An 8,688-nucleotide genomic window follows, 5' to 3' on the forward strand; every position below is an offset into this window, starting at 1 on the left:
GGTGGGTTTTATCTATTTCCTGCAATGCACCACTGCAGCAGCGAATTTCACATGAGAACAAGGGGCTTGCCAATACCGCAGTGGTGTATTCCGACATCTCCTACACAATCTATTACTTTACCTCACCGTTCCCCCATGTCAGCAAATCGTGGAAATGTTTTTTAAACCGTCCTATTAGGTAATGTATTGATCTAATCTGTGAGCACGTGATTTGGGAAGCAATTGGAGGAACAAGCTAAAAAGACAAACCTGCCTGATGCCGTGCAGAGTGTTATTAAACCCTGCCCATGCTGCAGTGATTGTGTTTTGCCTGGTATAGAACTAAGAAATCAGATTCTTCACATGGAACTAAGAAATCAGATTCTTCACATGAAGACAGGCACGCTCTTGGGAAGTTTGCCGTACTACTTTGATGGAAATACTCTAGATAGCTCTCCTATGAGGACAGGCTGCAAGAGTTGGGGCTGTTCAGCCTGGAGAAGAGAAGGCTCCGGGGAGATCTTATAGCACCTCCCAGTACCTGAAGGGGCTACAAGAAAGCTGGGGAAGGACTTTTCATAAGGGCAGTTAATGACAAAACAAGGGGAAATGGGTTTAAGCTGAAAGAGGGGAGGTTTAGATGAGATATTAGGAAGAAGTTCTTCACTGTGAGGGTGGTCAGACAGTGTCCCAGGTTGTCCAGAGAAGCTGTGGCTGCTCCTCCCTGGAAGTGTTCAAGGCCAGGCTGGATGAGGCTTTGAGCAACCTGGTCTAGTGGAAGGTGTCCCTGCTGCTGGCAGGGGGGTTGGGACTGGATGAGCTTTAAGGTCCCTTCCAACCCAAACCATTCCATGGTTCTATGATCCTTTCAGCAAGAAAAAAGAAACTTCAGGATACGTAGGATCAAAGCCCTAACAAGTTCCACAGCCTCACTTAGAAAAGCAGAGATATTTCAGCTATCTTGTCTTTAACTACTCTTAAGATGTCCATAACAAATATGTGAACTTAATTAGTCCACATCAAAGCCAAAGCAATTCTGCTAATAGGAAAGATGGATGGGATAATGCTACAGCATAGATTCTGTGGCATGACTTATTTATGAGACAAATACTATCAGCTAAAAAGGAGACTGGTAGAAAATGAGCAGCAATAGGGTGACAGAGTGCATCTATTAGCAACTATTTGTTTTATTAAAAAAGAAAAAAACAAACAACCAATGCTGCACTAAATAGGGTAGATCCATTGTTGAACCTAACAAAAAGCATGTCTGGTACAACACATTTCTGCTTTTAAAAGCTTCCAATGAGTTATGCACCATTCTGTCAAGACTTAGTAGTAATTATATATGACATTTTTATATTTACTGTAGCAAAGCGAGCCAACTGGTAGTACAGAAATTAACCCCACTGCTTACAACTTTTCTGACAATTGTGGGTTTCAATTATGATATATGCAACAAACAAATAAGGCAAACAAGCCAAATGCTCTTCTTGCCACAGGAATAAAACTTCCTCTTTGTCTAATAGGAGCTGAAGACAAGTTCTAGTCCCTTCACAGTGCAAAACCATTACAAAACAATAAAATAAATAAACTTTCTTTTTGGTTTTACAAGAGCTATGCAGAACATTTGCTGATTCTCCTTCCAAAGACTGACTTGCCCAAAGCACCACAAACCATTCCCAAGAAGCACATTCCCCCTTAAAAACACGCCAAGAAAATGTGCTGACCCAGAAGAGACCATTAACCCCTCCACACTAAACAGGCTTCATCACAGAACAAGTGCATCCTCTAAAATTACACAGCAAGTCTTTTAGAGAAAATAAGATAAAACATTCACAGGGTCTCAAACAACGGTGCTTTCACAAGCATGAAGCATAAAATGGAACTATAATGGACAAACTAGAAATTCTGCTTGTCCAGTTCCACTTATGATATTAAGATATCAGCATCTAAGGTCATATTTATGTTCACCCAGCTGTTTATGTACAGGAATACTCAAAGCCAACTAGCACATTACTGCCTAGGAACATCTAGAGAATGAAAGCAAATTCTCAATATGCTTGCATGGAACATGCTTTGATATCTAGCAAGCTGAAGCTTACTATTTCCTCAGTATAGTACAAAAATTAATAATTCATTTTACTAGAGCAAAATAAGAGTTCTTTCATTCACTAGAAAACTTTCATGCAAAGTTGCACACCTAAAATTATGGAGATAAGACAGAGGTGGTCAGAACTGCAACTGACCCTTTAGAAGAGTTAAGATTTAGACAGATGGATATTCTGAACGCTACAGACATGCAAGTCGGCTTAGAAAATGTGTTAAAGTGATATGAACACAAAATACCTTTCGGAAGAAAAAAGGAGTTTGGATTTCTCACACTAAAACTAGTAAGATGAATGAAACCATCTTCAGAAAAAAAAACCATGACCCAAACATACCTGGGAAATAAGCATTCTCATCACAAAAATGTATTCCTTTATCCTTTTAAAGAGTTTACAAATTGCTGCGGTTCCACAGAATAATCATTAATCACAATGTGTAGGAAGATGGGCAACAGTTTCTTAGCAAAGAGCTTCTGTCTTTTTATATAAGATGTACAGCTGATTATTCTCTTTTAACGCTTCATGCTGAATTTGGAACATTAACTTATTGTCCAAAATAAGTTCATTTTACCTGCCTCTCAACAGAATGAACTGGCACGAAGGGTGCAGTTCAATTGTTATTGCCTCTGAAGATCAGGGCACATGAAATTCTAGCTGCTGTCATTCAGGAAGGCTTGGGGAAGGGCTGGTTTCCAAGTAGAGGAATTTGGATTCACCTATATGGAATCAAGAAGCAACCAAAGAGCTCTCCAACCTGTTTGTTCCTCACCCCAAAGAAACAAACACCCCCAAAACCCAACACAAAACAAAAACACATCACGATACATTCTCAAATTGAACTTCACTCCCGGAGCCGAGTTTAGAGCATCCTGTCCGCATGTTAAGAAAAAAATTGCTGCTATGAACCCAACACAAAACAAAAACACATCGTGATACATTCTCAATTTGCACTTCACTACTAAGACAGCTCCTGGAGCTGAGTTTAGAGCATCTTGTCCGCATGTTAAGAAAAAAATTGCTGCTATAACAAATACTTGCCTTTTTTGTAGGAACATGGAACTACAACGTTTCAGCTGTCTGCTCCTTTCCCCCGCCTCCAAGATACTACCAAACACTTTATTAATTATCTCAAAAAAACCTTCCATTAAAACAGAAAAGAGTATTTTAAGTTTGTTCCATTTGAAGTATCTCTAATCTTACCTAGTTGTGTTCAAACTGAACATCTAGTAAATCTCTGTTCCTCCCATACTATAGAACTTCACATAAACACCAACAGCAAATTCAAAAAAGCAAGGACACCATTTCTTGATGGTTCCAGTGTGCTACTGAGAAGCTGGGATAGCAATCCCTGGAGAGTTTTAATACTATAAAGGTCATAGTGGTTGTGAAGCGCTCTCTGAATTTCTATCACTGATGTCAGGACTGTTAAAGACAGTACTTTTATTATTCATTTTTTTAAAAAAAACCTTCAGTGTTTTTTATTTATTTTTTTTAAATTCAGTTTTAATGCTGAAATCTTCCCCTTGCAGGAAAAATTCTCAGTTCTTTCCTCTTTTCAGTTTGTTGACTACAGCTAAAGAGATCTGTCTCATACTCACATTTTTTTCCAGCAATATCCAACCACTCAACAATATTTTGTTGTGTTTTTTAATGTACCAAACAATAGCATTAAGTAAAAATCCATATATTCCTTTCTCGCAGATGCCTGTAAGCCATTAACAAATTACATTTCATGTATTAGTGTCATTGTTTTGTTCAGAAGACCTAAACAGGCAAATTTCTCAACTGAGATTTTTAAATTGAGTGTAGAGAAATTACTCCTGATATTAAATAGTCTATTGCGTACATTACTAAAAGGAGTGCTACTAGGAAAAAAAGTTGTTATGTTGGTTTGGTTTTTTTTCCATTTAGTCACACGCAAAAGTTTGTCCTTTTTGAACAGTGTAATTACAAATGCAACTGTTTGTATCTTTTTGAGGTGTCATGATCAGTAGTTTTGACTTGGAGAAATTTACTTTGATTCTCATCAGTCACACTTTACTAAACATGAAGCAAATCTGTAAGTGAATGGAGTTGACATCCAGGTCCTAAATCTGTCCATTGACATTTGTGTAAAGAAAAAAAAAAGGTCTAGAGCCTCAGTGCAATGCAATGTTTTGAAGAACAACATGGAGAACCATCAAATAAATTCAAATCTTCATCTTGACCCAGCTCAGACTGCTTGTCTACAACGAATACGAGAACAGGAGAGCATTTATGTGGAGGTCAGATGCCACTCACCCCAGCAGCAAAGGGAGAAGCTTCTACTCATAGTAGCTTTAAACTACATGAATTCACTAGAAGAAAAAAGTCTGTCCTTACTACTGTGAGAATAAATATCCAAACTGGGTTAAAGATAGATATTTTTGCTGGTTTTATTATTGTTGTTGTGGGGGTTTTTTATTTAACTTCCAAGTTGCTGCTGCATCTTATTAAAAAAATCTCATCTGACACCTAATAGCAGAGTGGGAAGTAGCCAGAGCTTTGTATATTTGACTGGTACTATATGAAAAACGTTCATATTTGGCAATAAAGCCAGTGCAGAGGCAAGGCTACAGCTCTCATCCGTGCTTACGACTGCACTGAGTGTGGCAGCTGCAGCTGTAAAGCGGGGCCAGGAATGGACTGTGTGGGGGAGAGAAAAAGGAAGAAGGGTGTCAGCCCAAAGTGACAGTGAGAGGGGCTGGGGAGGTGTGGGGGGGCTGTGCCAGAACCCAAAATGCTGCTGTCACCTACAAGGCCAGAGAGGCAGAAGTAGACAAGAGGACTACCTAAAAGAGCAGTGAAGATGATGGAGTGTTAGTCTCACAGCTACAGCTCTGCATCTCTTGAGTCTGAACCCACATTACAACACATCTATTGCAGGTATCAGCCACTGTCAGTCTGTCTTTGTCTACAGCTAAGGACACACGATCCAACACTCTCAAAATCTGTGAGCAATCACAGAAGATAAAGAAGTATCCCTTTTCCCACTGGCAAATGTTTTCCTAAGAAGAAAACATCTCACATCACTCACAACTATGAAAACAGAGACAAGGAGGAGGCATAAGGACAAAAACACTTTTAATTTCCACTAATACACGAAGAACAATCTTGCAGCAAACATTCCAGTGTCACTGCTGTAGACTTTTAAATACCGATTCATTACTATTTTGAAATAGAATTTCTATTCCATGCTTCATCTTCTAACATTTATTCTGCTCATTCATGATTTGGACTAAACCAGTAAGACACGTGGCTGAATTTCAGAGAGTTTGAGTACTTTGAAGTTTTATCAACTTGAGAAGCAGCTGCAAGAGTGCAGCAACCCTGCAAACAAACCCATCAGTAGACTCCAGCTAAGTGCTGCATGTTGATGGCATACGTGATCTCCTACAGCAAGAGATAGGAAGATTTGACAAGAACATTTTGTGCTGACCAACCTGACCCTGCTCTCTTCATATGTCTTCTGCATTTACGAGAGGAAGTGCTAAACCCTTAACTCAATATAAGCATTCCCTTCAACAAAGGCTGATCACTTTAGTTTAGCACCATTTACATGCCACCAGTATTATTTCCACATCGTTTTTTTTAGTAGGCTGCTTGATTACACAATACTGCACATTGAAAAGAAAAATTAGTAGATTATAGTGTTTGGTTTCATTTATGGACATTGTGCTTGGTTTGTCATTTAATGCAAAGAGTGTTAGTTTAATTTAAAGCATGGATATAAAAATTAGTTAAGACAAAACAAATACAGACTGCAGCAGCCAGCTGGGCTCAATAGCTAAGGAAGCTTATTAGGCAAAGCACATGCTTTTAGCTAGAACACACCTCTGCATTCCAAAAAGAAATCCCAGCAGGACAGCAAGCTTTCGCAAGACCCGGATAAGAAAAGCAAGCAGAAAAATTCCCAGGCTGTTAATTACAGTGAAGGCTTATTTCACAATATCAACAACAGATCTTTCTTTCTATTTTCCTTGTTCTTTAAAGGACAAAATAAAACAAAACCAAGGCACCTCCATTTTGCTAGCCATATTTTAGAGAGAAGCCTGTCTCTGGAAAAGCTTCACCTACCCTCTACTGTTCCAAAGGAAGATGTTGGAAGAGCTGCAGAAGAAAGGGTGAAAATATAATTAAGTGAAGATAACATTACTTTCAGGACCTAAAACATCCCCTCCTTCCTTGATATCAAGCATGAAAGCATATCCAGAGCTGTAAGCATTATACAATCTGTCTGTGTAAACACTGGTTTCTTTCTGAATTAATTAGGTTTCATAAAATTCTAATACTCCTATTAAAATATGAAAGATGGAAAGGAAGAAGATATTTTCAAAGTGCCACCCAGTCCTGGCAAGATAAGAACCAATTCATCCTCATGCTACCAAATACAGCAAATGCTGAGCCTCCTTCTAAGTACCTTCAGAAAAAAGTTCAACCTAAAAAAACCCAAACAAACCCCAAACAAGCATCACAACCACATACACCAAAACAAACCTAAAACCATAACACCACAACGCTTTTATGGGGTAAAGACTTATCTTACAAAGTAATTGGGGAGTTCTACAACCATATCTGGTAGCCAGCTCCAAACAATTGTTAGCAGCCTTTTGAAGGAACACAGCTTTTACTGAATGAATTGCAAAACTGAGGCTAACAACTTAAAAAAAAAAATTAAAAGAAAACAAAAACCACTCCAGTTCTTGAAACTATTCAGAGTTCTGCAGAACAGGAACCAAGACAGGATGCTTTCGACGCAATGCCATCGTTTCATTCCACTATGTATCTTTTTGACAATACTTCAAAACATATAATACGCACATTGCTTCAGATTCACAACAGAATGCTCTCTACATTAAAATATTGGAACTCAAGTTACGAGACAGTAAAGAAAAATGTTTAAAGGTGCCAAAGAACATCTTAAAAATATAGCCCAAACCAAAAATACTTCTAAATCTCAGTGAAGGACAGAGATCAGATTTTAAAAAGAAATATAAATGGATTCACCCTCAGCAGTTGTTACTACTGCCATGATACATGTCAGATCAGTGGGACTATTCAAACACAACACCCTCACCCTTCAAATGCTCTACTAGCCGTTATGTATGTGCCCTGTAAGCAAGAAAAAGCAACATGCTACATAATACAGATCATTTTCCACTTGTTTTTGGTGAAGATATTAAGATTTCTATTAAAGATTTGATTTTGTCCACTGTCAGAGAGCTAGAAGAACAGTACTTTGATGTAGAAGACAATTTCACTGTCAGTGTTAATGAATTAATCCAGTTGTTCTTTGATTAATCACACAGAAATTAAGAACACAGACAAAAGGTTTTCTAAGAGAGGGGAAATTTTCCTGAAAGTTTGCAGGCAAGTTCAAGTGCTTTTCATCAGTACTGTGAATCCATGCTCAGGCATTTCTTTCTCAGTAATTAAATAATTCTTGGAATTAAAGTGCCAAGACTTAATCAGAGCAGGATTTCCTGACATCCTGTTTCTGATAATCAAGTGATGGCAGTGGTAACTGATGAGGGATGTGGGGAAACAGTGCTACCTACGTGCATTTAGCCCAAGATCTGCATTAGGACTCCCGAGTTCACTAATCCCAGGTAAAACTTATCTCCTAAGAAAAATGAAGAAGAAATTTATCAAATAAATTCATAATCCACATGACCCTTTGGACAAATGTTTTTGCACAGCAAGCTCATCACTATGGTTGTGCTAGAGAAAAGGCAAATGATGACACTAAAAAGAGACAGGAGAAAAAAATTCACATAGTGGAAGGGTCAGGAACACTATGAAGAAATGGGGGAAAACCAGAAATCTAGTGAATGCAGCAACTTCTTAGGTATCACTAGTGCAGGCAACTCCTTTAGCACTTGGTACAAGAAATATGAAGTATATATAAATGCTGTTCTGTGCAGTGTCCAACTACTAGAACATTTAAAAATGCAAGCATTTATTGCTGCTAAAAGTTAATCCTACCATTCATGTAAAGACTAATCTTAATTTTTACGTAAGACGTAGAACTTGTCCTCCAAACTTTAAACTCTTTCATGAAAACAGAGACAATAACCCTTGTAATAATATCCATGACAGCAAGTAAACAAGAATAGCTATTTGTACCTATCCCTTCAAATGCTGTAAACCAGGTCAAGTTTTATGTTTCAAGAAAAAAAAAAAAAACAACCAAACAAACAAAACCCCAAAACAAAAACCCACATTACTTTCCTCTCTATACTTTGCAAAACAGGAATACTGTGAATACAATCCAAACTGTTTCAGCCCAATTCATTCACATCTCCCTTTTCCTCCACTGGCTCTTGAGAAACATTGGCTTTTGAAAAGAACTGTCCCATATATGAATATTCCTTGTCAAATAAAAATACAACTTCTGTACATATATATATATACACACAAATATATATATATACACACGTTAGAAAGTGTAACCATTCTACTTAGAAGAAAGAAAAGGGAATTTGAATCTCAGTTTCCTGTAGAGAGTTTCAGAAGGTACTGCAGGGACTCTTGAGTAGTCTTGGCTCCAGGAAGCCACTGCAAATTTTCTATCCAAAAATAGTAT

This window comes from Antrostomus carolinensis, unplaced genomic scaffold (assembly GCF_000700745.2).
Source record: "Antrostomus carolinensis isolate BGI_N321 unplaced genomic scaffold, ASM70074v2 scaffold19744, whole genome shotgun sequence".
NCBI lineage: Eukaryota > Metazoa > Chordata > Aves > Caprimulgiformes > Caprimulgidae > Antrostomus > Antrostomus carolinensis.